Source organism: Euprymna scolopes, chromosome 18, assembly GCF_053919585.1.
Source record: "Euprymna scolopes isolate OS-2025 chromosome 18, ASM5391958v1, whole genome shotgun sequence".
NCBI classification, from domain to species: Eukaryota; Metazoa; Mollusca; class Cephalopoda; order Sepiida; family Sepiolidae; genus Euprymna; species Euprymna scolopes.
This window is the reverse complement of record NC_136499.1, coordinates 127,854,287-127,874,969: the sequence shown is the minus strand read 5'-3', so window position 1 is coordinate 127,874,969 and position 20,683 is coordinate 127,854,287. Positions and strand designations below refer to the sequence as shown.

At 35.5% G+C, this 20,683-nt stretch overlaps 67 non-coding genes and 10 pseudogenes across 67 annotated transcripts; all 77 read right to left on the bottom strand.

Annotated features, from left to right (window-relative positions):
• Positions 1-8: 8 nt before the first annotated feature.
• Positions 9-127, bottom strand: LOC145300970 (5S ribosomal RNA). Its single transcript, XR_013873175.1, has one exon. It is a non-coding gene; the product is annotated as a 5S ribosomal RNA (ribosomal RNA).
• A 152-nt stretch (positions 128-279) lies between these two features.
• LOC145300134 (5S ribosomal RNA) lies at positions 280-398 on the bottom strand. Its single transcript, XR_013872370.1, has one exon. It is a non-coding gene; the product is annotated as a 5S ribosomal RNA (ribosomal RNA).
• Positions 399-549: 151 nt separating this feature from the next.
• LOC145299755 (5S ribosomal RNA) lies at positions 550-668 on the bottom strand. Its single transcript, XR_013872002.1, has one exon. It is a non-coding gene; the product is annotated as a 5S ribosomal RNA (ribosomal RNA).
• Positions 669-820: 152 nt separating this feature from the next.
• Positions 821-939, bottom strand: LOC145300969 (5S ribosomal RNA). Its single transcript, XR_013873174.1, has one exon. It is a non-coding gene; the product is annotated as a 5S ribosomal RNA (ribosomal RNA).
• A 151-nt stretch (positions 940-1,090) lies between these two features.
• On the bottom strand, positions 1,091-1,209 carry LOC145299444 (5S ribosomal RNA). The gene has a single exon (XR_013871700.1). It is a non-coding gene; the product is annotated as a 5S ribosomal RNA (ribosomal RNA).
• Positions 1,210-1,360: 151 nt separating this feature from the next.
• On the bottom strand, positions 1,361-1,479 carry LOC145298843 (5S ribosomal RNA). Its single transcript, XR_013871110.1, has one exon. It is a non-coding gene; the product is annotated as a 5S ribosomal RNA (ribosomal RNA).
• Positions 1,480-1,630: 151 nt separating this feature from the next.
• Positions 1,631-1,749, bottom strand: LOC145300895 (5S ribosomal RNA). The gene has a single exon (XR_013873103.1). It is a non-coding gene; the product is annotated as a 5S ribosomal RNA (ribosomal RNA).
• Positions 1,750-1,899: 150 nt separating this feature from the next.
• On the bottom strand, positions 1,900-2,018 carry LOC145298842 (5S ribosomal RNA). Its single transcript, XR_013871109.1, has one exon. It is a non-coding gene; the product is annotated as a 5S ribosomal RNA (ribosomal RNA).
• A 152-nt stretch (positions 2,019-2,170) lies between these two features.
• LOC145298841 (5S ribosomal RNA) lies at positions 2,171-2,289 on the bottom strand. Its single transcript, XR_013871108.1, has one exon. It is a non-coding gene; the product is annotated as a 5S ribosomal RNA (ribosomal RNA).
• Positions 2,290-2,441: 152 nt separating this feature from the next.
• Positions 2,442-2,559, bottom strand: LOC145301086 (5S ribosomal RNA). Its single transcript, XR_013873287.1, has one exon. It is a non-coding gene; the product is annotated as a 5S ribosomal RNA (ribosomal RNA).
• A 149-nt stretch (positions 2,560-2,708) lies between these two features.
• LOC145298839 (5S ribosomal RNA) lies at positions 2,709-2,827 on the bottom strand. The gene has a single exon (XR_013871106.1). It is a non-coding gene; the product is annotated as a 5S ribosomal RNA (ribosomal RNA).
• Positions 2,828-2,978: 151 nt separating this feature from the next.
• On the bottom strand, positions 2,979-3,097 carry LOC145298838 (5S ribosomal RNA). The gene has a single exon (XR_013871105.1). It is a non-coding gene; the product is annotated as a 5S ribosomal RNA (ribosomal RNA).
• Positions 3,098-3,248: 151 nt separating this feature from the next.
• LOC145300644 (5S ribosomal RNA) lies at positions 3,249-3,367 on the bottom strand. Its single transcript, XR_013872858.1, has one exon. It is a non-coding gene; the product is annotated as a 5S ribosomal RNA (ribosomal RNA).
• Positions 3,368-3,518: 151 nt separating this feature from the next.
• LOC145301348 (5S ribosomal RNA) lies at positions 3,519-3,637 on the bottom strand (annotated as a pseudogene).
• A 151-nt stretch (positions 3,638-3,788) lies between these two features.
• Positions 3,789-3,907, bottom strand: LOC145300743 (5S ribosomal RNA). Its single transcript, XR_013872954.1, has one exon. It is a non-coding gene; the product is annotated as a 5S ribosomal RNA (ribosomal RNA).
• Positions 3,908-4,058: 151 nt separating this feature from the next.
• LOC145298803 (5S ribosomal RNA) lies at positions 4,059-4,177 on the bottom strand. Its single transcript, XR_013871072.1, has one exon. It is a non-coding gene; the product is annotated as a 5S ribosomal RNA (ribosomal RNA).
• A 152-nt stretch (positions 4,178-4,329) lies between these two features.
• LOC145298837 (5S ribosomal RNA) lies at positions 4,330-4,448 on the bottom strand. Its single transcript, XR_013871104.1, has one exon. It is a non-coding gene; the product is annotated as a 5S ribosomal RNA (ribosomal RNA).
• Positions 4,449-4,600: 152 nt separating this feature from the next.
• Positions 4,601-4,718, bottom strand: LOC145301375 (5S ribosomal RNA; annotated as a pseudogene).
• Positions 4,719-4,867: 149 nt separating this feature from the next.
• Positions 4,868-4,986, bottom strand: LOC145299472 (5S ribosomal RNA). The gene has a single exon (XR_013871728.1). It is a non-coding gene; the product is annotated as a 5S ribosomal RNA (ribosomal RNA).
• A 151-nt stretch (positions 4,987-5,137) lies between these two features.
• LOC145300280 (5S ribosomal RNA) lies at positions 5,138-5,256 on the bottom strand. Its single transcript, XR_013872510.1, has one exon. It is a non-coding gene; the product is annotated as a 5S ribosomal RNA (ribosomal RNA).
• A 151-nt stretch (positions 5,257-5,407) lies between these two features.
• Positions 5,408-5,526, bottom strand: LOC145300249 (5S ribosomal RNA). Its single transcript, XR_013872480.1, has one exon. It is a non-coding gene; the product is annotated as a 5S ribosomal RNA (ribosomal RNA).
• Positions 5,527-5,677: 151 nt separating this feature from the next.
• On the bottom strand, positions 5,678-5,796 carry LOC145298836 (5S ribosomal RNA). Its single transcript, XR_013871103.1, has one exon. It is a non-coding gene; the product is annotated as a 5S ribosomal RNA (ribosomal RNA).
• Positions 5,797-5,948: 152 nt separating this feature from the next.
• Positions 5,949-6,066, bottom strand: LOC145301374 (5S ribosomal RNA; annotated as a pseudogene).
• Positions 6,067-6,215: 149 nt separating this feature from the next.
• Positions 6,216-6,334, bottom strand: LOC145299398 (5S ribosomal RNA). Its single transcript, XR_013871655.1, has one exon. It is a non-coding gene; the product is annotated as a 5S ribosomal RNA (ribosomal RNA).
• Positions 6,335-6,485: 151 nt separating this feature from the next.
• LOC145300279 (5S ribosomal RNA) lies at positions 6,486-6,604 on the bottom strand. Its single transcript, XR_013872509.1, has one exon. It is a non-coding gene; the product is annotated as a 5S ribosomal RNA (ribosomal RNA).
• A 151-nt stretch (positions 6,605-6,755) lies between these two features.
• Positions 6,756-6,874, bottom strand: LOC145301317 (5S ribosomal RNA; annotated as a pseudogene).
• Positions 6,875-7,025: 151 nt separating this feature from the next.
• On the bottom strand, positions 7,026-7,144 carry LOC145300978 (5S ribosomal RNA). The gene has a single exon (XR_013873183.1). It is a non-coding gene; the product is annotated as a 5S ribosomal RNA (ribosomal RNA).
• A 150-nt stretch (positions 7,145-7,294) lies between these two features.
• On the bottom strand, positions 7,295-7,413 carry LOC145300601 (5S ribosomal RNA). Its single transcript, XR_013872815.1, has one exon. It is a non-coding gene; the product is annotated as a 5S ribosomal RNA (ribosomal RNA).
• Positions 7,414-7,564: 151 nt separating this feature from the next.
• Positions 7,565-7,683, bottom strand: LOC145300734 (5S ribosomal RNA). Its single transcript, XR_013872946.1, has one exon. It is a non-coding gene; the product is annotated as a 5S ribosomal RNA (ribosomal RNA).
• Positions 7,684-7,834: 151 nt separating this feature from the next.
• Positions 7,835-7,953, bottom strand: LOC145299473 (5S ribosomal RNA). The gene has a single exon (XR_013871729.1). It is a non-coding gene; the product is annotated as a 5S ribosomal RNA (ribosomal RNA).
• A 151-nt stretch (positions 7,954-8,104) lies between these two features.
• LOC145298835 (5S ribosomal RNA) lies at positions 8,105-8,223 on the bottom strand. The gene has a single exon (XR_013871102.1). It is a non-coding gene; the product is annotated as a 5S ribosomal RNA (ribosomal RNA).
• Positions 8,224-8,375: 152 nt separating this feature from the next.
• On the bottom strand, positions 8,376-8,493 carry LOC145301373 (5S ribosomal RNA; annotated as a pseudogene).
• Positions 8,494-8,642: 149 nt separating this feature from the next.
• Positions 8,643-8,761, bottom strand: LOC145298833 (5S ribosomal RNA). Its single transcript, XR_013871100.1, has one exon. It is a non-coding gene; the product is annotated as a 5S ribosomal RNA (ribosomal RNA).
• A 151-nt stretch (positions 8,762-8,912) lies between these two features.
• Positions 8,913-9,031, bottom strand: LOC145300278 (5S ribosomal RNA). Its single transcript, XR_013872508.1, has one exon. It is a non-coding gene; the product is annotated as a 5S ribosomal RNA (ribosomal RNA).
• Positions 9,032-9,182: 151 nt separating this feature from the next.
• Positions 9,183-9,301, bottom strand: LOC145300248 (5S ribosomal RNA). The gene has a single exon (XR_013872479.1). It is a non-coding gene; the product is annotated as a 5S ribosomal RNA (ribosomal RNA).
• Positions 9,302-9,452: 151 nt separating this feature from the next.
• On the bottom strand, positions 9,453-9,571 carry LOC145300977 (5S ribosomal RNA). The gene has a single exon (XR_013873182.1). It is a non-coding gene; the product is annotated as a 5S ribosomal RNA (ribosomal RNA).
• A 151-nt stretch (positions 9,572-9,722) lies between these two features.
• Positions 9,723-9,841, bottom strand: LOC145300600 (5S ribosomal RNA). The gene has a single exon (XR_013872814.1). It is a non-coding gene; the product is annotated as a 5S ribosomal RNA (ribosomal RNA).
• Positions 9,842-9,992: 151 nt separating this feature from the next.
• Positions 9,993-10,111, bottom strand: LOC145300733 (5S ribosomal RNA). Its single transcript, XR_013872945.1, has one exon. It is a non-coding gene; the product is annotated as a 5S ribosomal RNA (ribosomal RNA).
• Positions 10,112-10,262: 151 nt separating this feature from the next.
• On the bottom strand, positions 10,263-10,381 carry LOC145300225 (5S ribosomal RNA). The gene has a single exon (XR_013872458.1). It is a non-coding gene; the product is annotated as a 5S ribosomal RNA (ribosomal RNA).
• A 152-nt stretch (positions 10,382-10,533) lies between these two features.
• Positions 10,534-10,652, bottom strand: LOC145298832 (5S ribosomal RNA). The gene has a single exon (XR_013871099.1). It is a non-coding gene; the product is annotated as a 5S ribosomal RNA (ribosomal RNA).
• A 152-nt stretch (positions 10,653-10,804) lies between these two features.
• LOC145301372 (5S ribosomal RNA) lies at positions 10,805-10,922 on the bottom strand (annotated as a pseudogene).
• A 150-nt stretch (positions 10,923-11,072) lies between these two features.
• On the bottom strand, positions 11,073-11,191 carry LOC145300599 (5S ribosomal RNA). The gene has a single exon (XR_013872813.1). It is a non-coding gene; the product is annotated as a 5S ribosomal RNA (ribosomal RNA).
• Positions 11,192-11,343: 152 nt separating this feature from the next.
• Positions 11,344-11,462, bottom strand: LOC145299930 (5S ribosomal RNA). Its single transcript, XR_013872172.1, has one exon. It is a non-coding gene; the product is annotated as a 5S ribosomal RNA (ribosomal RNA).
• A 151-nt stretch (positions 11,463-11,613) lies between these two features.
• LOC145298831 (5S ribosomal RNA) lies at positions 11,614-11,732 on the bottom strand. Its single transcript, XR_013871098.1, has one exon. It is a non-coding gene; the product is annotated as a 5S ribosomal RNA (ribosomal RNA).
• A 152-nt stretch (positions 11,733-11,884) lies between these two features.
• LOC145298830 (5S ribosomal RNA) lies at positions 11,885-12,003 on the bottom strand. Its single transcript, XR_013871097.1, has one exon. It is a non-coding gene; the product is annotated as a 5S ribosomal RNA (ribosomal RNA).
• A 152-nt stretch (positions 12,004-12,155) lies between these two features.
• LOC145298723 (5S ribosomal RNA) lies at positions 12,156-12,274 on the bottom strand. The gene has a single exon (XR_013870994.1). It is a non-coding gene; the product is annotated as a 5S ribosomal RNA (ribosomal RNA).
• Positions 12,275-12,425: 151 nt separating this feature from the next.
• On the bottom strand, positions 12,426-12,544 carry LOC145300681 (5S ribosomal RNA). The gene has a single exon (XR_013872895.1). It is a non-coding gene; the product is annotated as a 5S ribosomal RNA (ribosomal RNA).
• A 151-nt stretch (positions 12,545-12,695) lies between these two features.
• LOC145298829 (5S ribosomal RNA) lies at positions 12,696-12,814 on the bottom strand. The gene has a single exon (XR_013871096.1). It is a non-coding gene; the product is annotated as a 5S ribosomal RNA (ribosomal RNA).
• Positions 12,815-12,966: 152 nt separating this feature from the next.
• On the bottom strand, positions 12,967-13,085 carry LOC145300513 (5S ribosomal RNA). The gene has a single exon (XR_013872731.1). It is a non-coding gene; the product is annotated as a 5S ribosomal RNA (ribosomal RNA).
• A 149-nt stretch (positions 13,086-13,234) lies between these two features.
• Positions 13,235-13,353, bottom strand: LOC145298827 (5S ribosomal RNA). The gene has a single exon (XR_013871094.1). It is a non-coding gene; the product is annotated as a 5S ribosomal RNA (ribosomal RNA).
• Positions 13,354-13,504: 151 nt separating this feature from the next.
• LOC145298826 (5S ribosomal RNA) lies at positions 13,505-13,623 on the bottom strand. Its single transcript, XR_013871093.1, has one exon. It is a non-coding gene; the product is annotated as a 5S ribosomal RNA (ribosomal RNA).
• A 151-nt stretch (positions 13,624-13,774) lies between these two features.
• On the bottom strand, positions 13,775-13,893 carry LOC145300022 (5S ribosomal RNA). Its single transcript, XR_013872261.1, has one exon. It is a non-coding gene; the product is annotated as a 5S ribosomal RNA (ribosomal RNA).
• A 151-nt stretch (positions 13,894-14,044) lies between these two features.
• LOC145301149 (5S ribosomal RNA) lies at positions 14,045-14,164 on the bottom strand. The gene has a single exon (XR_013873350.1). It is a non-coding gene; the product is annotated as a 5S ribosomal RNA (ribosomal RNA).
• A 152-nt stretch (positions 14,165-14,316) lies between these two features.
• On the bottom strand, positions 14,317-14,435 carry LOC145301366 (5S ribosomal RNA; annotated as a pseudogene).
• A 151-nt stretch (positions 14,436-14,586) lies between these two features.
• Positions 14,587-14,705, bottom strand: LOC145298825 (5S ribosomal RNA). Its single transcript, XR_013871092.1, has one exon. It is a non-coding gene; the product is annotated as a 5S ribosomal RNA (ribosomal RNA).
• A 151-nt stretch (positions 14,706-14,856) lies between these two features.
• On the bottom strand, positions 14,857-14,975 carry LOC145300347 (5S ribosomal RNA). Its single transcript, XR_013872574.1, has one exon. It is a non-coding gene; the product is annotated as a 5S ribosomal RNA (ribosomal RNA).
• Positions 14,976-15,127: 152 nt separating this feature from the next.
• On the bottom strand, positions 15,128-15,246 carry LOC145301079 (5S ribosomal RNA). The gene has a single exon (XR_013873280.1). It is a non-coding gene; the product is annotated as a 5S ribosomal RNA (ribosomal RNA).
• A 151-nt stretch (positions 15,247-15,397) lies between these two features.
• Positions 15,398-15,516, bottom strand: LOC145299580 (5S ribosomal RNA). Its single transcript, XR_013871832.1, has one exon. It is a non-coding gene; the product is annotated as a 5S ribosomal RNA (ribosomal RNA).
• A 151-nt stretch (positions 15,517-15,667) lies between these two features.
• LOC145298824 (5S ribosomal RNA) lies at positions 15,668-15,786 on the bottom strand. Its single transcript, XR_013871091.1, has one exon. It is a non-coding gene; the product is annotated as a 5S ribosomal RNA (ribosomal RNA).
• Positions 15,787-15,937: 151 nt separating this feature from the next.
• LOC145298822 (5S ribosomal RNA) lies at positions 15,938-16,056 on the bottom strand. Its single transcript, XR_013871090.1, has one exon. It is a non-coding gene; the product is annotated as a 5S ribosomal RNA (ribosomal RNA).
• Positions 16,057-16,207: 151 nt separating this feature from the next.
• Positions 16,208-16,326, bottom strand: LOC145298821 (5S ribosomal RNA). The gene has a single exon (XR_013871089.1). It is a non-coding gene; the product is annotated as a 5S ribosomal RNA (ribosomal RNA).
• A 152-nt stretch (positions 16,327-16,478) lies between these two features.
• Positions 16,479-16,597, bottom strand: LOC145298820 (5S ribosomal RNA). Its single transcript, XR_013871088.1, has one exon. It is a non-coding gene; the product is annotated as a 5S ribosomal RNA (ribosomal RNA).
• Positions 16,598-16,748: 151 nt separating this feature from the next.
• LOC145298819 (5S ribosomal RNA) lies at positions 16,749-16,867 on the bottom strand. The gene has a single exon (XR_013871087.1). It is a non-coding gene; the product is annotated as a 5S ribosomal RNA (ribosomal RNA).
• Positions 16,868-17,018: 151 nt separating this feature from the next.
• On the bottom strand, positions 17,019-17,137 carry LOC145300020 (5S ribosomal RNA). Its single transcript, XR_013872259.1, has one exon. It is a non-coding gene; the product is annotated as a 5S ribosomal RNA (ribosomal RNA).
• Positions 17,138-17,287: 150 nt separating this feature from the next.
• On the bottom strand, positions 17,288-17,406 carry LOC145298818 (5S ribosomal RNA). Its single transcript, XR_013871086.1, has one exon. It is a non-coding gene; the product is annotated as a 5S ribosomal RNA (ribosomal RNA).
• A 151-nt stretch (positions 17,407-17,557) lies between these two features.
• LOC145301314 (5S ribosomal RNA) lies at positions 17,558-17,677 on the bottom strand (annotated as a pseudogene).
• Positions 17,678-17,829: 152 nt separating this feature from the next.
• LOC145301455 (5S ribosomal RNA) lies at positions 17,830-17,948 on the bottom strand (annotated as a pseudogene).
• A 151-nt stretch (positions 17,949-18,099) lies between these two features.
• LOC145300019 (5S ribosomal RNA) lies at positions 18,100-18,218 on the bottom strand. Its single transcript, XR_013872258.1, has one exon. It is a non-coding gene; the product is annotated as a 5S ribosomal RNA (ribosomal RNA).
• A 151-nt stretch (positions 18,219-18,369) lies between these two features.
• Positions 18,370-18,488, bottom strand: LOC145300247 (5S ribosomal RNA). The gene has a single exon (XR_013872478.1). It is a non-coding gene; the product is annotated as a 5S ribosomal RNA (ribosomal RNA).
• A 151-nt stretch (positions 18,489-18,639) lies between these two features.
• Positions 18,640-18,758, bottom strand: LOC145298816 (5S ribosomal RNA). The gene has a single exon (XR_013871085.1). It is a non-coding gene; the product is annotated as a 5S ribosomal RNA (ribosomal RNA).
• A 151-nt stretch (positions 18,759-18,909) lies between these two features.
• Positions 18,910-19,028, bottom strand: LOC145298814 (5S ribosomal RNA). Its single transcript, XR_013871082.1, has one exon. It is a non-coding gene; the product is annotated as a 5S ribosomal RNA (ribosomal RNA).
• Positions 19,029-19,179: 151 nt separating this feature from the next.
• Positions 19,180-19,298, bottom strand: LOC145298813 (5S ribosomal RNA). Its single transcript, XR_013871081.1, has one exon. It is a non-coding gene; the product is annotated as a 5S ribosomal RNA (ribosomal RNA).
• A 152-nt stretch (positions 19,299-19,450) lies between these two features.
• LOC145298812 (5S ribosomal RNA) lies at positions 19,451-19,569 on the bottom strand. Its single transcript, XR_013871080.1, has one exon. It is a non-coding gene; the product is annotated as a 5S ribosomal RNA (ribosomal RNA).
• A 151-nt stretch (positions 19,570-19,720) lies between these two features.
• LOC145298810 (5S ribosomal RNA) lies at positions 19,721-19,839 on the bottom strand. The gene has a single exon (XR_013871079.1). It is a non-coding gene; the product is annotated as a 5S ribosomal RNA (ribosomal RNA).
• Positions 19,840-19,990: 151 nt separating this feature from the next.
• On the bottom strand, positions 19,991-20,109 carry LOC145300018 (5S ribosomal RNA). The gene has a single exon (XR_013872257.1). It is a non-coding gene; the product is annotated as a 5S ribosomal RNA (ribosomal RNA).
• A 151-nt stretch (positions 20,110-20,260) lies between these two features.
• Positions 20,261-20,380, bottom strand: LOC145301313 (5S ribosomal RNA; annotated as a pseudogene).
• A 151-nt stretch (positions 20,381-20,531) lies between these two features.
• On the bottom strand, positions 20,532-20,650 carry LOC145298809 (5S ribosomal RNA). Its single transcript, XR_013871078.1, has one exon. It is a non-coding gene; the product is annotated as a 5S ribosomal RNA (ribosomal RNA).
• Between the last annotated feature and the right edge of the window lie 33 nt (positions 20,651-20,683).

Below are 20,683 nucleotides of genomic sequence, written 5' to 3'. Positions count from 1 at the left end.
AGGGGAAATGCTTACAGCACCTGGTATTCCCAAGCGGTCACCCATCTAAGTACTGACCAGGCTCTACGTTGCGTAACTTCGAGGATCGGACGAGAACCGGTGTTTTCAACGTGATATGGCCGTAAGCGAAGACGTGCCATAATTTTAACTATTACAATTTCAATATTTATTTACCAAATCTGATAATGTAATGATATTTTGTTTTTTGTTTTTTTTACCTAATATTTTACATTAAAATCGAACGCATTTTTATGAGTTTTTCCAAAAATTCAGGGGAAATGCTTACAGCACCTGGTATTCCCAAGCGGTCAGCCATCTAAGTACTGACCAGGCTCTACGTTGCTTAACTTCGGGGATCGGACGAGAACCGGTGTTTTCAACGTGATATGGCCGTAAGCGAAGAAGTGCGATAATTTTAACTATTACAATTTCAATATTTATTTACCAAATCTGATAATGTAATGATATTTTGTTTTTTGTTTTTTTACCTAATATTTTACATTAAAATCGAACGCATTTTTATGAGTTTTTCCAAAAATTCAGGGGAAATGCTTACAGCACCTGGTATTCCCAAGCGGTCACCCATCTAAGTACTGACCAGGCTCTACGTTGCTTAACTTCGGGGATCGGACGAGAACCGGTGTTTTCAACGTGATATGGCCGTAAGACAAGACGTGCCATAATTTTAACTATTACAATTTTAATATTTATTTACCAAATCTGATAATGTAATGATATTTTGTTTTTTGTTTTGTTTATCTAATATTTTACATTAAAATCGAACGCATTTTTATGAGTTTTTCCAAAAATTCAGGGGAAATGCTTACAGCACCTGGTATTCCCAAGCGGTCACCCATCTAAGTACTGACCAGGCTCTACGTTGCGTAACTTCGAGGATCGGACGAGAACCGGTGTTTTCAACGTGATATGGCCGTAAGCGAAGACGTGCCATAATTTTAACTATTACAATTTCAATATTTATTTACCAAATCTGATAATGTAATGATATTTTGTTTTTTGTTTTTTTATCTAATATTTTACATTAAAATCGAACGCATTTTTATGAGTTTTTCCAAAAATTCAGGGGAAATGCCTACAGCACCTGGTATTCCCAAGCGGTCACCCATCTTAGTACTGACCAGGCTCTACGTTGCTTAACTTCGGGGATCGGACGAGAACCGGTGTTTTCAACGTGATATGGCCGTAAGCGAAGACGTGCCATAATTTTAACTATTACAATTTCAATATTTATTTACCAAATCTGATAATGTAATGATATTTTGTTTTTTGTTTTTTTATCTAATATTTTACATTAAAATCGAACGCATTTTTATGAGTTTTTCCAAAAGTTCAGGGGAAATGCTTACAGCACCTGGTATTCCCAAGCGGTCACCCATCTAAGTACTGACCAGGCTCTACGTTGCTTAACTTCGGGGATCGGACGAGAACCGGTGTTTTCAACGTGATATGGCCGTAAGCGAAGACGTGCCATAATTTTAACTATTACAATTTCAATATTTATTTACCAAATCTGATAATGTAATGATATTTTGTTTTTTGTTTTTTTATCATATATTTTACATTAAAATCGAACGCATTTTTATGTGTTTTTCCAAAAATTCAGGGGAAATGCTTACAGCACCTGGTATTCCCAAGCGGTCACCCATCTAAGTACTGACCAGAGTCTACGTTGCTTAACTTCGGGGATCGGACGAGAACCGGTGTTTTCAACGTGATATGGCCGTAAGCGAAGACGTGTCATAATTTTAACTATTACAATTTCAATATTTATTAACCAAATCTGATAATGTAATGATATTTTGTTTTTTGTTTTTTATCTAATATTTTACATTAAAATCGAACGCATTTTTATGAGTTTTTCCACAAATTCAGGGGAAATGCTTACAGCACCTGGTATTCCCAAGCGGTCACCCATCTAAGTACTGACCAGGCTCTACGTTGCTTAACTTCGGGGATCGGACGAGAACCGGTGTTTTCAACGTGATATGGCCGTAAGCGAAGACGTGCCATAATTTTAACTATTACAATTTCAATATTTATTTACCAAATCTGATAATGTAATGATATTTTGTTTTTTGTTTTTTTGACCTAATATTTTACATTAAAATCGAACGCATTTTTATGAGTTTTTCCAAAAATTCAGGGGAAATGCTTACAGCACCTGGTATTCCCAAGCGGTCACCCATCTAAGTACTGACCAGGCTCTACGTTGCTTAACTTCGGGGATCGGACGAGAACCGGTGTTTTCAACGTGATATGGCCGTAAGCGAAGACGTGCCATAATTTTAACTATTACAATTTTAATATTTATTTACCAAATCTGATAATGTAATGATATTTTGTTTTTTGTTTTTGTTATCTAATATTTTACATTAAAATCGAACGCATTTTTATGAGTTTTTCCAAAAATTCAGGGGAAATGCTTACAGCACCTGGTATTCCCAAGCGGTCACCCATCTAAGTAGTGACCAGGCTCTACGTTGCTTAACTTCGGGATCGGACGAGAACCGGTGTTTTCAACGTGATATGGCCGTAAGCGAAGAAGTGCCATAATTTTAACTATTACAATTTCAATATTTATTTACCAAATCTGATAATTTAATGATACTTTATTTGTGTTTTTTACCTAATATTTTACATTAAAATCGAACGCATTTTTATGAGTTTTTCCAAAAATTCAGGGGAAATGCTTACAGCACCTGGTATTCCCAAGCGGTCACCCATCTAAGTACTGACCAGGCTCTACGTTGCTTAACTTCGGGGATCGGACGAGAACCGGTGTTTTCAACGTGATATGGCCGTAAGCGAAGACGTGCCATAATTTTAACTATTACAATTTCAATATTTATTTACCAAATCTGATAATGTAATGATATTTTGTTTTTTGTTTTTTTATCTAATATTTTACATTAAAATCGAACGCATTTTTATGAGTTTTTCCAAAAATTCAGGGGAAATGCTTACAGCACCTGGTATTCCCAAGCGGTCACCCATCTAAGTACTGACCAGGCTCTACGTTGCTTAACTTCGGGGATCGGACGAGAACCGGTGTTTTCAACGTGATATGGCCGTAAGCGAAGACTTGCCATAATTTTAACTATTACAATTTCAATATTTATTTACCAAATCTGATAATGTAATGATATTTTGTTTTTTGTTTTTTTATCTAATATTTTACATTAAAATCGAACGCATTTTTATGAGTTTTTCCAAAAATTCAGGGGAAATGCTTACAGCACCTGGTATTTCCAAGCGGTCACCCATCTAAGTACTGACCAGGCTCTACGTTGCTTAACTTCGGGGATCGGACGAGAACCAGTGTTTTCAACGTGATATGGCCGTAAGCGAAGACGTGCCATAATTTTAACTATTACAATTTCAATATTTATTTACCAAATCTGATAATGTAATGATATTTTGTTTTTTGTTTTTTTATCTAATATTTTACATTAAAATCGAACGCATTTTTATGAGTTTTTCCAAAACTTCAGGGGAAATGCTTACAGCACCTGGTATTCCCAAGCGGTCACCCATCTAAGTACTGACCAGAATCTAGGTTGCTTAACTTCGGGGATCGGACGAGAACCGGTGTTTTCAACGTGATATGGCCGTAACCGAAGACGTGTCATAATTTTAACTATTACAATTTCAATATTTATTAACCAAATCTGATAATGTAATGATATTTTGTTTTTTGTTTTTTTATCTAATATTTTACATTAAAATCGAACGCATTTTTATGAGTTTTTCCAAAAATTCAGGGGAAATGCTTACAGCACCTGGTATTCCCAAGCGGTCACCCATCTAAGTACTGACCAGGCTCTACGTTGCTGAACTGCGGGGATCGGACGAGAACCGGTGTTTTCAACGTGATATGGCCGTAAGCGAAGACGTGCCATAATTTTAACTATTACAATTTCAATATTTATTTACCAAATCTGATAATGTAATGATATTTTGTTTTTTGTTTTTTTATCTAATATTTTACATTAAAATCGAACGCATTTTTATGAGTTTTTCCAAAAATTCAGGGGAAATGCTTACAGCACCTGGTATTCCCAAGTGGTCACCCATCTAAGTACTGACCAGGCTCTACGTTGCTTAACTTCGGGGATCGGACGAGAACCGGTGTTTTCAACGTGATATGGCCGTAAGCGAAGACGTGCCATAATTTTAACTATTACAATTTCAATATTTATTTACCAAATCTGATAATGTAATGATATTTTGTTTTTTGTTTTTTTTACCTAATATTTTACATTAAAATCGAACGCATTTTTATGAGTTTTTCCAAAAATTCAGGGGAAATGCTTACAGCACCTGGTATTCCCAAGCGGTCACCCATCTAAGTACTGACCAGGCTCTACGTTGCTTAACTTCGGGGATCGGACGAGAACCGGTGTTTTCAACGTGATATGGCCGTAAGCGAAGACGTGCCATAATTTTAACTATTACAATTTTAATATTTATTTACCAAATCTGATAATGTAATGATATTTTGTTTTTTGTTTTTGTTATCTAATATTTTACATTAAAATCGAACGCATTTTTATGAGTTTTTCCAAAAATTCAGGGGAAATGCTTACAGCACCTGGTATTCCCAAGCGGTCACACATCTAAGTAGTGACCAGGCTCTACGTTGCTTAACTTCGGGATCGGACGAGAACCGGTGTTTTCAACGTGATATGGCCGTAAGCGAAGACGTGCCATAATTTTAACTATTACAATTTCAATATTTATTTACCAAATCTGATAATTTAATGATACTTTATTTGTGTTTTTTACCTAATATTTTACATTAAAATCGAACGCATTTTTATGAGTTTTTCCAAAAATTCAGGGGAAATGCTTACAGCACCTGGTATTCCCAAGCGGTCCCCCATCTAAGTACTGACCAGGCTCTACGTTGCTTAACTTCGGGGATCGGACGAGAACCGGTGTTTTCAACGTGATATGGCCGTAAGCGAAGACGTGCCATAATTTTAACTATTACAATTTCAATATTTATTTACCAAATCTGATAATGTAATGATATTTTGTTTTTTGTTTTTTTATCTAATATTTTACATTAAAATCGAACGCATTTTTATGAGTTTTTCCAAAAATTCAGGGGAAATGCTTACAGCACCTGGTATTCCCAAGCGGTCACCCATCTAAGTACTGACCAGGCTTTACGTTGCTTAACTTCGGGGATCGGACGAGAACCGGTGTTTTCAACGTGATATGGCCGTAAGCGAAGACGTGCCATAATTTTAACTATTACAATTTCAATATTTATTTACCAAATCTGATAATGTAATGATATTTTGTTTTTTGTTTTTTTATCTAATATTTTACATTAAAATCGAACGCATTTTTATGAGTTTTTCCAAAAATTCAGGGGAAATGCTTACAGCACCTGGTATTCCCAAGCGGTCACCCATCTAAGTACTGACCAGGCTCTACGTTGCTTAACTTCGGGGATCGGACGAGAACCGGTTTTTTCAACGTGATATGGCCGTAAGCGAAGACGTGCCATAATTTTAACTATTACAATTTCAATATTTATTTACCAAATCTGATAATGTAATGATATTTTGTTTTTTGTTTTTTTATCTAATATTTTACATTAAAATCGAACGCATTTTTATGAGTTTTTCCAAAAATTCAGGGGAAATGCTTACAGCACCTGGTATTCCCAAGCGGTCACCCATCTAAGTACTGACCAGGCTCTACGTTGCTTAACTTCGGGGATCGGACGAGAACCGGTGTTTTCAACGTGATATGGCCGTAAGCGAAGACGTGCCATAATTTTAACTATTACAATTTTAATATTTATTTACCAAACCTGATAATGTAATGATATTTTGTTTTTTGTTTTTGTTATCTAATATTTTACATTAAAATCGAACGCATTTTTATGAGTTTTTCCAAAAATTCAGGGGAAATGCTTACAGCACCTGGTATTCCCAAGCGGTCACACATCTAAGTAGTGACCAGGCTCTACGTTGCTTAACTTCGGGATCGGACGAGAACCGGTGTTTTCAACGTGATATGGCCGTAAGCGAAGACGTGCCATAATTTTAACTATTACAATTTCAATATTTATTTACCAAATCTGATAATTTAATGATACTTTATTTGTGTTTTTTACCTAATATTTTACATTAAAATCGAACGCATTTTTATGAGTTTTTCCAAAAATTCAGGGGAAATGCTTACAGCACCTGGTATTCCCAAGCGGTCCCCCATCTAAGTACTTACCAGGCTCTACGTTGCTTAACTTCGGGGATCGGACGAGAACCGGTGTTTTCAACGTGATATGGCCGTAAGCGAAGACGTGCCATAATTTTAACTATTACAATTTCAATATTTATTTACCAAATCTGATAATGTAATGATATTTTGTTTTTTGTTTTTTTATCTAATATTTTACATTAAAATCGAACGCATTTTTATGAGTTTTTCCAAAAATTCAGGGGAAATGCTTACAGCACCTGGTATTCCCAAGCGGTCACCCATCTAAGTACTGACCAGGCTTTACGTTGCTTAACTTCGGGGATCGGACGAGAACCGGTGTTTTCAACGTGATATGGCCGTAAGCGAAGACGTGCCATAATTTTAACTATTACAATTTCAATATTTATTTACCAAATCTGATAATGTAATGATATTTTGTTTTTTGTTTTTTTATCTAATATTTTACATTAAAATCGAACGCATTTTTATGAGTTTTTCCAAAAATTCAGGGGAAATGCTTACAGCACCTGGTATTCCCAAGCGGTCACACATCTAAGTAGTGACCAGGCTCTACGTTGCTTAACTTCGGGGATCGGACGAGAACCGGTTTTTTCAACGTGATATGGCCGTAAGCGAAGACGTGCCATAATTTTAACTATTACAATTTCAATATTTATTTACCAAATCTGATAATGTAATGATATTTTGTTTTTTGTTTTTTTATCTAATATTTTACATTAAAATCGAACGCATTTTTATGAGTTTTTCCAAAAATTCAGGGGAAATGCTTACAGCACCTGGTATTCCCAAGCGGTCACCCATCTAAGTACTGACCAGGCTCTACGTTGCTTAACTTCGGGGATCGGACGAAAACCGGTGTTTTATACGTGATATGGCCGTAAGCGAAGAAGTGCGATAATTTTAACTATTACAATTTCAATATTTATGTACCAAATCTGATAATGTAATGATATTTTGTTTTTTGATTTTTATCTAATATTTTACATTAAAATCGAACGCATTTTTATGAGTTTTTCCAAAAATTCAGGGGAAATGCTTACAGCACCTGGTATTCCCAAGCGGTCACCCATCTAAGTACTGACCAGGCTCTACGTTGCTTAACTTCGGGGATCGGACGAGAACCGGTGTTTTATACGTGATATGGCCGTAAGCGAAGACGTGCCATAATTTTAACTATTACAATTTCAATATTTATTTACCAAATCTGATAATGTAATGATATTTTGTTTTTTGTTTTTTTATCTAATATTTTACATTAAAATCGAACGCATTTTTATGAGTTTTTCCAAAAATTCAGGGGAAATGCTTACAGCACCTGGTATTCCCAAGCGGTCACCCATCTAAGTACTGACCAGGCTCTACGTTGCTTAACTTCGAGGATCGGACGAGAACCGGTGTTTTCAACGTGATATGGCCGTATGCGGAGACGTGCCATAATTTTAACTATTACAATTTCAATATTTATTTACCAAATCTGATAATGTAATGATATTTTGTTTTTTGTTTTTTTATCTAATATTTTTCATTAAAACCGAACGCATTTTTATGAGTTTTTCCAAACATTCAGGGGAAATGCTTACAGCACCTGGTATTCCCAAGCGGTCGCCCATCTAAGTACTGACCAGGCTCTACGTTGCTTAACTTCGGGGATCGGACGAGAACCGGTGTTTTCAACGTGATATGGCCGTAAGCGAAGACGTGCCATAATTTTAACTATTACAATTTTAATATTTATTTACCAAATCTGATAATGTAATGATATTTTGTTTTTTGTTTTTTTATCTAATATTTTACATTAAAATCGAACGCATTTTTATGAGTTTTTCCAAAAATTCAGGGGAAATGCTTACAGCACCTGGTATTCCCAAGCGGTCACCCATCTAAGTACTGACCAGGCTCTACGTTGCTTAACTTCGGGGATCGGACGAGAACCGGTGTTTTCAACGTGATATGGCCGTAAGCGAAGACGTGCCATAATTTTAACTATTACAATTTTAATATTTATTTACCAAATCTGATAATGTAATGATATTTTGTTTTTTGTTTTTGTTATCTAATATTTTACATTAAAATCGAACGCATTTTTATGAGTTTTTCCAAAAATTCAGGGGAAATGCTTACAGCACCTGGTATTCCCAAGCGGTCACACATCTAAGTAGTGACCAGGCTCTACGTTGCTTAACTTCGGGATCGGACGAGAACCGGTGTTTTCAACGTGATATGGCCGTAAGCGAAGAAGTGCCATAATTTTTACTATTACAATTTCAATATTTATTTACCAAATCTGATAATTTAATGATACTTTATTTGTGTTTTTTACCTAATATTTTACATTAAAATCGAACGCATTTTTATGAGTTTTTCCAAAAATTCAGGGGAAATGCTTACAGCACCTGGTATTCCCAAGCGGTCACCCATCTAAGTACTGACCAGGCTCTACGTTGCTTAACTTCGGGGATCGGACGAGAACCGGTGTTTTCAACGTGATATGGCCGTAAGCGAAGACGTGCCATAATTTTAACTATTACAATTTCAATATTTATTTACCAAATCTGATAATGTAATGATATTTTGTTTTTTGTTTTTTTATCTAATATTTTACATTAAAATCGAACGCATTTTTATGAGTTTTTCCAAAAATTCAGGGGAAATGCTTACAGCACCTGGTATTCCCAAGCGGTCACCCATCTAAGTACTGACCAGGCTTTACGTTGCTTAACTTCGGGGATCGGACGAGAACCGGTGTTTTCAACGTGATATGGCCGTAAGCGAAGACGTGCCATAATTTTAACTATTACAATTTTAATATTTATTTACCAAATCTGATAATGTAATGATATTATGTTTTTTGTTTTTTTATCTAATATTTTACATTAAAATCGAACGCATTTTTATGAGTTTTTCCAAAAATTCAGGGGAAATGCTTACAGCACCTGGTATTCCCAAGCGGTCACCCATCTAAGTACTGACCAGGCTCTACGTTGCTTAACTTCGGGGATCGGACGAGAACCGGTTTTTTCAACGTGATATGGCCGTAAGCGAAGACGTGCCATAATTTTAACTATTACAATTTCAATATTTATTTACCAAATCTGATAATGTAATGATATTTTGTTTTTTGTTTTTTTATCTAATATTTTACATTAAAATCGAACGCATTTTTATGAGTTTTTCCAAAAATTCAGGGGAAATGCTTACAGCACCTGGTATTCCCAAGCGGTCACCCATCTAAGTACTGACCAGGCTCTACGTTGCTTAACTTCGGGGATCGGACGAAAACCGGTGTTTTATACGTGATATGGCCGTAAGCGAAGAAGTGCGATAATTTTAACTATTACAATTTCAATATTTATGTACCAAATCTGATAATGTAATGATATTTTGTTTTTTGTTTTTTTATCTAATATTTTACATTAAAATCGAACGCATTTTTATGAGTTTTTCCAAAAATTCAGGGGAAATGCTTACAGCACCTGGTATTCCCAAGCGGTCACCCATCTAAGTACTGACCAGGCTCTACGTTGCTTAACTTCGGGGATCGGACGAGAACCGGTGTTTTATACGTGATATGGCCGTAAGCGAAGAAGTGCCATAATTTTAACTATTACAATTTCAATATTTATTTACCAAATCTGATAATGTAATGATATTTTGTTTTTTGTTTTTTTATCTAATATTTTACATTAAAATCGAACGCATTTTTATGAGTTTTTCCAAAAATTCAGGGGAAATGCTTACAGCACCTGGTATTCCCAAGCGGTCACCCATCTAAGTACTGACCAGGCTCTACGTTGCTTAACTTCGAGGATCGGACGAGAACCGGTGTTTTCAACGTGATATGGCCGTATGCGGACACGTGCCATAATTTTAACTATTACAATTTCAATATTTATTTACCAAATCTGATAATGTAATGATATTTTGTTTTTTGTTTTTTTATCTAATATTTTTCATTAAAATCGAACGCATTTTTATGAGTTTTTCCAAACATTCAGGGGAAATGCTTACAGCACCTGGTATTCCCAAGCGGTCGCCCATGTAAGTACTGACCAGGCTCTACGTTGCTTAACTTCGGGGATCGGACGAGAACCGGTGTTTTCAACGTGATATGGCCGTAAGCGAAGACGTGCCATAATTTTAACTATTACAATTTTAATATTTATTTACCAAATCTGATAATGTAATGATATTTTGTTTTTTGTTTTTTTTACCTAATATTTTACATTAAAATCGAACGCATTTTTATGAGTTTTTCCAAAAATTCAGGGGAAATGCTTACAGCACCTGGTATTCCCAAGCGGTCACCCATCTAAGTACTGACCAGGCTCTACGTTGCTTAACTTCGGGGATCGGACGAGAACCGGTGTTTTCAACGTGATATGGCCGTAAGCGAAGACGTGCCATAATTTTAACTATTACAATTTTAATATTTATTTACCAAATCTGATAATGTAATGATATTTTGTTTTTTGTTTTTGTTATCTAATATTTTACATTAAAATCGAACGCATTTTTATGAGTTTTTCCAAAAATTCAGGGGAAATGCTTACAGCACCTGGTATTCCCAAGCGGTCACACATCTAAGTAGTGACCAGGCTCTACGTTGCTTAACTTCGGGATCGGACGAGAACCGGTGTTTTCAACGTGATATGGCCGTAAGCGAAGAAGTGCCATAATTTTTACTATTACAATTTCAATATTTATGTACCAAATCTGATAATGTAATGATATTTTGTTTTTTGATTTTTATCTAATATTTTACATTAAAATCGAACGCATTTTTATGAGTTTTTCCAAAAATTCAGGGGAAATGCTTACAGCACCTGGTATTCCCAAGCGGTCACCCATCTAAGTACTGACCAGGCTCTACGTTGCTTAACTTCGGGGATCGGACGAGAACCGGTGTTTTATACGTGATATGGCCGTAAGCGAAGAAGTGCCATAATTTTAACTATTACAATTTCAATATTTATTTACCAAATCTGATCATGTAATGATATTTTGTTTTTTGTTTTTGTTATCTAATATTTTACATTAAAATCGAACACATTTTTATGAGTTTTTCCAAAAATTCAGGGGAAATGCTTACAGCACCTGGTATTCCCAAGCGGTCACCCATCTAAGTACTGACCAGGCTCTACGTTGCTTAACTTCGGGGATCGGACGAGAACCGGTGTTTTCAACGTGATATGGCCGTATGCGGAGACGTGCCATAATTTTAACTATTACAATTTCAATATTTATTTACCAAATCTGATAATGTAATGATATTTTGTTTTTTGTTTTTTTATCTAATATTTTTCATTAAAATCGAACGCATTTTTATGAGTTTTTCCAAACATTCAGGGGAAATGCTTACAGCACCTGGTATTCCCAAGCGGTCACCCATCTAAGTACTGACCAGGCTCTACGTTGCTTAACTTCGGGGATCGGACGAGAACCGGTGTTTTCAACGTGATATGGCCGTAAGCGAAGACGTGCCATAATTTTAACTATTACAATTTTAATATTTATTTACCAAATCTGATAATGTAATGATATTTTGTTTTTTGTTTTTGTTATCTAATATTTTACATTAAAATCGAACGCATTTTTATGAGTTTTTCCAAAAATTCAGGGGAAATGCTTACAGCACCTGGTATTCCCAAGCGGTCACCCATCTAAGTACTGACCAGGCTCTACGTTGCTTAACTTCGGGGATCGGACGAGAACCGGTGTTTTCAACGTGATATGGCCGTAAGCGAAGACGTGCCATAATTTTAACTATTACAATTTCAATATTTATGTACCAAATCTGATAATGTAATGATATTTTGTTTTTTGTTTTTGTTATCTAATATTTTACATTAAAATCGAACGCATTTTTATGAGTTTTTCCAAAAATTCAGGGGAAATGCTTACAGCACCTGGTATTCCCAAGCGGTCACCCATCTAAGTACTAACCAGGCTCTACGTTGCTTAACTTCGGGGATCGGACGAGAACCGGTGTTTTCAACGTGATATGGCCGTAAACGAAGACGTGCCATAATTTTAACTATTACAATTTCAATATTTATTTACCAAATCTGATAATGTAATGATATTTTGTTTTTTGTTTTTTTATCTAATATTTTACATTAAAATCGAACGCATTTTTATGAGTTTTTCCAAAAATTCAGGGGAAATGCTTACAGCACCTGGTATTCCCAAGCGGTCACCCATCTAAGTACTGACCAGGCTCTACGTTGCTTAACTTCGGGGATCGGACGAGAACCGGTTTTTTAAACGTGATATGGCCGTAAGCGAAGACGTGCCATAATTTTAACTATTACAATTTCAATATTTATTTACCAAATCTGATAATGTAATGATATTTTGTTTTTTGTTTTTTTATCTAATATTTTTCATTAAAATCGAACGCATTTTTATGAGTTTTTCCAAAAATTCAGGGGAAGTGCTTACAGCACCTGGTATTCCCAAGCGGTCACCCATCTAAGTACTGACCAGGCTCTACGTTGCTTAACTTCGGGGATCGGACGAGAACCGGTGTTTTCAACGTGATATGGCCGTAAGCGAAGACGTGCCATAATTTTAACTATTACAATTTTAATATTTATTTACCAAATCTGATGATGTAATGATATTTTGTTTTTTGTTTTTGTTATCTAATATTTTACATTAAAATCGAACGCATTTTTATGAGTTTTTCCAAAAATTCAGGGGAAATGCTTAAAGCACCTGGTATTCCCAAGCGGTCACCCATCTAAGTACTGACCAGGCTCTACGTTGCTTAACTTCGGGGATCGGACGAGAACCGGTGTTTTCAACGTGATATGGCCGTAAGCGAAGAAGTGCCATAATTTTAACTATTACAATTTCAATATTTATTTACCAAATCTTATAATTTAATGATACTTTATTTGTTTTTGTTATCTAATATTTTACATTAAAATCGAACGCATTTTTATGAGTTTTTCCAAAAATTCAGGGGAAATGCTTACAGCACCTGGTATTCCCAAGCGGTCACCCATCTAAGTACTGACCAGGCTCTACGTTGCTTAACTTCGGGGATCGGACGAGAACCGGTGTTTTCAACGTGATATGGCCGTAAGCGAAGACGTGCCATAATTTTAACTATTACAATTTCAATATTTATTTACCAAATCTGATAATGTAATGATATTTTGTTTTTTGTTTTTTTATCTAATATTTTACATTAAAATCGAACGCATTTTTATGAGTTTTTCCAAAAATTCAGGGGAAATGCTTACAGCACCTGGTATTCCCAAGCGGTCACCCATCTAAGTACTGACCAGGCTCTACGTTGCTTAACTTCGGGGATCGGACGAGAACCGGTGTTTTCAACGTGATATGGCCGTAAGCGAAGACGTGCCATAATTTTAACTATTACAATTTCAATATTTATTTACCAAATCTGATAATGTAATGATATTTTGTTTTTTGTTTTTTTATCTAATATTTTACATTAAAATCGAACGCATTTTTATGAGTTTTTCCAAAAATTCAGGGGAAATGCTTACAGCACCTGGTATTCCCAAGCGGTCACCCATCTAAGTACTGACCAGGCTCTACGTTGCTTAACTTCGGGGATCGGACGAGAACCGATGTTTTCAACGTGATATGGCCGTAAGCGAAGACGTGCCATAATTTTAACTATTACAATTTCAATATTTATTTACCAAATCTGATAATGTAATGATATTTTGTTTTTTGTTTTTTTATCTAATATTTTACATTAAAATCGAACGCATTTTTATGAGTTTTTCCAAAAATTCAGGGGAAATGCTTACAGCACCTGGTATTCCCAAGCGGTCACCCATCTAAGTACTGACCAGGCTCTACGTTGCTTAACTTCGGGGATCGGACGAGAACCGGTTTTTTTAAACGTGATATGGCCGTAAGCGAAGACGTGCCATAATTTTAACTATTACAATTTCAATATTTATTTACCAAATCTGATAATGTAATGATATTTTGTTTTTTGTTTTTTTATCTAATATTTTACATTAAAATCGAACGCATTTTTATGAGTTTTTGCCAAAAATTCAGGGGAAATGCTTACAGCACCTGGTATTCCCAAGCGGTCACCAATCTAAGTACTGACCAGGCTCTACGTTGCTTAACTTCGGGGATCGGCCGAGAACCGGTGTTTACAACGTGATATGGCCGTAACCGAAGACGTGCCATAATTTTAACTATTACAATTTTGATATTTATTTACCAAATCTGATAATGTAATGATATTTTGTTTTTTGTTTTTTTATCTAATATTTTACATTAAAATCGAACGCATTTTTATGAGTTTTTCCAAAAATTCAGGGGAAATGCTTACAGCACCTGGTATTCCCAAGCGGTCACCCATCTAAGTACTGACCAGGCTCTACGTTGCTTAACTTCGGGGATCGGACGAGAACCGGTGTTTTCAACGTGATATGGCCGTAAGCGAAGACGTGCCATAATTTTAACTATTACAATTTCAATATTTATTTACCAAATCTGATAATGTAATGATATTTTGTTTTTTGTTTTTTTATCTAATATTTTACATTAAAATCGAACGCATTTTTATGAGTTTTTCCAAAAATTCAGGGGAAATGCTTACAGCACCTGGAATTCCCAAGCGGTCACCCATCTAAGAACTGACCAGGCTCTACGTTGCTTAACTTCGGGGATCGGACGAGAACCGGTGTTTTCAACGTGATATGGCCGTAAGCGAAGACGTGCCATAATTTTAACTATTACAATTTCAATATTTATTTACCAAATCTGATAATGTAATGATATTTTGTTTTTTGTTTTTGTTATCTAATATTTTACATTAAAATCGAACGCATTTTTATGAGTTTTTCCAAAAATTCAGGGGAAATGCTTACAGCACCTGGTATTCCCAAGCGGTCACCAATCTAAGTACTGACCAGGCTCTACGTTGCTTAACTTCGGGGATCGGACGAGAACCGATGTTTTCAACGTGATATGGCCGTAAGCGAAGACGTGCCATAATTTTAACTATTACAATTTCAATATTTATTTACCAAATCTGATAATGTAATGATATTTTGTTTTTTGTTTTTTTATCTAATATTTTACATTAAAATCGAACGCATTTTTATGAGTTTTTCCAAAAATTCAGGGGAAATGCTTACAGCACCTGGTATTCCCAAGCGGTCACCCATCTAAGTACTGACCAGGCTCTACGTTGCTTAACTTCGGCGATCGGACGAGAACCGGTTTTTTCAACGTGATATGGCCGTAAGCAAAGACGTGCCATAATTTTAACTATTACAATTTCAATATTTATTTACCAAATCTGATAATGTAATGATATTTTGTTTTTTGTTTTTTTATCTAATATTTTACATTAAAATCGAACGCATTTTTATGAGTTTTTCCAAAAATTCAGGGGAAATGCTTACAGCACCTGGTATTCCCAAGCGGTCACCCATCTAAGTACTGACCAGGCTCTACGTTGCTTAACTTCGGGGATCGGACGAGAACCGGTGTTTTCAACGTGATATGGCCGTAAGCGAAGACGTGCCATAATTTTAACTATTACAATTTCAATATTTATTTACCAAATCTGATAATGTAATGATATTTTGTTTTTTGTTTTTTTATCTAATATTTTACATTAAAATCGAACGCATTTTTATGAGTTTTTCCAAAAATTCAGGGGAAATGCTTACAGCACCTGGTATTCCCAAGCGGTCACCCATCTAAGTACTGACCAGGCTCTACGTTGCTTAACTTCGGGGATCGGACGAGAACCGGTGTTTTCAACGTGATATGGCCGTAAGCGAAGACGTGCCATAATTTTAACTATTACAATTTCAATATTTATTTACCAAATCTGATAATGTAATGATATTTTGTTTTTTGTTTTTTTATCTAATATTTTACATTAAAATCGAACGCATTTTTATGAGTTTTTCCAAAAATTCAGGGGAAATGCTTACAGCACCTGGTATTCCCAAGCGGTCACCCATCTAAGTACTGACCAGGCTCTACGTTGCTTAACTTCGGGGATCGGACGAGAACCGGTGTTTTCAACGTGATATGGCCGTAAGCGAAGACGTGCCATAATTTTAACTATTACAATTTCAATATTTATTTACCAAATCTGATAATGTAATGATATTTTGTTTTTTGTTTTTGTTATCTAATATTTTACATTAAAATCGAACGCATTTTTATGAGTTTTTCCAAAAATTCAGGGGAAATGCTTACAGCACCTGGTATTCCCAAGCGGTCACCCATCTAAGTACTGACCAGGCTCTACGTTGCTTAACTTCGGGGATCGGACGAGAACCGGTGTTTTCAACGTGATATGGCCGTAAGCGAAGACGTGCCATAATTTTAACTATTACAATTTCAATATTTATTTACCAAATCTGATAATGTAATGATATTTTGTTTTTTGTTTTTTTATCTAATATTTTACATTAAAATCGAACGCATTTTTATGAGTTTTTCCAAACATTCAGGGGAAATGCTTACAGCACCTGGTATTCCCAAGCGGTCACCCATCTAAGTACTGACCAGGCTCTACGTTGCTTAACTTCGGGGATCGGACGAGAACCGGTGTTTTCAACGTGATATGGCCGTAAGCGAAGACGTGCCATAATTTTAACTATTACAATTTCAATATTTATTTACCAAATCTGATAATGTAATGATATTTTGTTTTTTGTTTTTTTATCTAATATTTTACATTAAAATCGAACGCATTTTTATGAGTTTTTCCAAAAATTCAGGGGAAATGCTTACAGCACCTGGTATTCCCAAGCGGTCACCCATCTAAGTACTGACCAGGCTCTACGTTGCTTAACTTCGGGGATCGGACGAGAACCGATGTTTTCAACGTGATATGGCCGTAAGCGAAGACGTGCCATAATTTTAACTATTACAATTTCAATATTTATTAACCAAATCTGATAATTTAATGATATTTTGTTTTTTTTTTTTTATCTAATATTTTACATTAAAATCGAACGCATTTTTATGAGTTTTTCCAAAAATTCAGGGGAAATGCTTACAGCACCTGGTATTCCCAAGCGGTCACCCATCTAAGTACTGACCAGGCTCTACGTTGCTTAACTTCGGGGATCGGACGAGAACCGGTGTTTTCAACGTGATATGGCCGTAAGCGAAGACGTGCCATAATTTTAACTATTACAATTTCAATATTTATTTACCAAATCTGATAATGTAATGATATTTTGTTTTTTGTTTTTTTATCTAATATTTTACATTAAAATCGAACGCATTTCTATGAGTTTTTCCAAAAATTCAGGGGAAATGCTTACAGCACCTGGTATTCCCAAGCGGTCACCCATCTAAGTACTGACCAGGCTCTACGTTGCATAACTTCCGGGAATCGGACGAGAACCGGTGTTTTCAACGTGATATGGCCGTAAGCGAAGACGCGCCATAATTTTAACTATTACAATTTCAATATTTATTTACCAAATCTGATAATGTAATGATATTTTGTTTTTTGTTTTTTTATCTAATATTTTACATTAAAATCGAACGCATTTTTATGAGTTTTTGCCAAAAATTCAGGGGAAATGCTTACAGCACCTGGTATTCCCAAGCGGTCACCAATCTAAGTACTGACCAGGCTCTACGTTGCTTAACTTCAGGGATCGGCCGAGAACCGGTGTTTACAGCGTGATATGGCCGTAACCGAAGACGTGCCATAATTTTAACTATTACAATTTTAATATTTATTTACCAAATCTGATAATGTAATGATATTTTGTTTTTTGTTTTTTTATCTAATATTTTACATTAAAATCGAACGCATTTTTATGAGTTTTTCCAAAAATTCAGGGGAAATGCTTACAGCACCTGGTATTCCCAAGCGGTCACCCATCTAAGTACTGACCAGGCTCTACGTTGCTTAACTTCGGGGATCGGACGAGAACCGATGTTTTCAACGTGATATGGCCGTAAGCGAAGAATTGCCATAATTTTAACTATTACAATTTCAATATTTATTTACCAAATCTGATAATGTAATGATATTTTGTTTTTTGTTTTTTTATCTAATATTTTACATTAAAATCGAACGCATTTTTATGAGTTTTTCCAAAAATTCAGGGGAAATGCTTACAGCACCTGGTATTCCCAAGCGGTCACCCATCTAAGTACTGACCAGGCTCTACGTTGCTTAACTTCGGGGATCGGACGAGAACCGGTTTTTTCAACGTGATATGGCCGTAAGCAAAGACGTGCCATAATTTTAACTATTACAATTTCAATATTTATTTACCAAATCTGATAATGTAATGATATTTTGTTTTTTGTTTTTTTATCTAATATTTTACATTAAAATCGAACGCATTTTTATGAGTTTTTCCAAAAATTCAGGGGAAATGCTTACAGCACCTGGTATTCCCAAGCGGTCACCCATCTAAGTACTGACCAGGCTCTACGTTGCTTAACTTCGGGGATCGGACGAGAACCGGTGTTTTCAACGTGATATGGCCGTAAGCGAAGACGTGCCATAATTTTAACTATTACAATTTCAATATTTATTTACCAAATCTGATAATGTAATGATATTTTGTTTTTTGTTTTTTTATCTAATATTTTACATTAAAATCGAACGCATTTTTATGAGTTTTTCCAAAAATTCAGGGGAAATGCTTACAGCACCTGGTATTCCCAAGCGGTCACCCATCTAAGTACTGACCAGGCTCTACGTTGCTTAACTTCGGGGATCGGACGAGAACCGGTGTTTTCAACGTGATATGGCCGTAAGCGAAGACGTGCCATAATTTTAACTATTACAATTTCAATATTTATTTACCAAATCTGATAATGTAATGATATTTTGTTTTTTGTTTTTTTATCTAATATTTTACATTAAAATCGAACGCATTTTTATGAGTTTTTCCAAAAATTCAGGGGAAATGCTTACAGCACCTGGTATTCCCAAGCGGTCACCCATCTAAGTACTGACCAGGCTCTACGTTGCTTAACTTCGGGGATCGGACGAGAACCGGTGTTTTCAACGTGATATGGCCGTAAGCGAAGACGTGCCATAATTTTAACTATTACAATTTCAATATTTATTTACCAAATCTGATAATGTAATGATATTTTGTTTTTTGTTTTTGTTATCTAATATTTTACATTAAAATCGAACGCATTTTTATGAGTTTTTCCAAAAATTCAGGGGAAATGCTTACAGCACCTGGTATTCCCAAGCGGTCACCCATCTAAGTACTGACCAGGCTCTACGTTGCTTAACTTCGGGGATCGGACGAGAACCGGTGTTTTCAACGTGATATGGCCGTAAGCGAAGACGTGCCATAATTTTAACTATTACAATTTCAATATTTATTTACCAAATCTGATAATGTAATGATATTTTGTTTTTTGTTTTTTTATCTAATATTTTACATTAAAATCGAACGCATTTTTATGAGTTTTTCCAAAAATTCAGGGTAAATGCTTACAGCACCTGGTATTCCCAAGCGGTCACCCATCTAAGTACTGACCAGGCTCTACGTTGCTTAACTTCGGGGATCGGACGAGAACCGGTGTTTTCAACGTGATATGGCCGTAAGCGAAGACGTGCCATAATTTTAACTATTACAATTTCAATATTTATTTACCAAATCTGATAATGTAATGATATTTTGTTTTTTGTTTTTTTATCAAATATTTTACATTAAAATCGAACGCATTTTTATGAGTTTTTCCAAAAATTCAGGGGAAATGCTTACAGCACCTGGTATTCCCAAGCGGTCACCCATCTAAGTACTGACCAGGCTCTACGTTGCTTAACTTCGGGGATCGGACGAGAACCGATGTTTTCAACGTGATATGGCCGTAAGCGAAGACGTGCCATAATTTTAACTATTACAATTTCAATATTTATTAACCAAATCTTATAATTTAATGATATTTTGTTTTTTGTTTTTTTATCTAATATTTTACATTAAAATCGAACGCATTTCTATGAGTTTTTCCAAAAATTCAGGGGAAATGCTTACAGCACCTGGTATTCCCAAGCGGTCACCCATCTAAGTACTGACCAGGCTCTACGTTGCATAACTTCCGGGAATCGGACGAGAACCGGTGTTTTCAACGTGATATGGCCGTAAGCGAAGACGTGCCATAATTTTAACTATTACAATTTCAATATTTATTTACCAAATCTGATAATGTAATGATATTTTGTTTTTTGTTTTTTTATCTAATATTTTACATTAAAATCGAACGCATTTTTATGAGTTTTTCCAAAAATTCAGGGGAAATGCTTACAGCACCTGGTATTCCCAAGCGGTCACCCATCTAAGTACTGACCAGGCTCTACGTTGCTTAACTTCGGGGATCGGACGAGAACCGGTGTTTTCAACGTGATATGGCCGTAAGCGAAGACGTGCCATAATTTTAACTATTACAATTT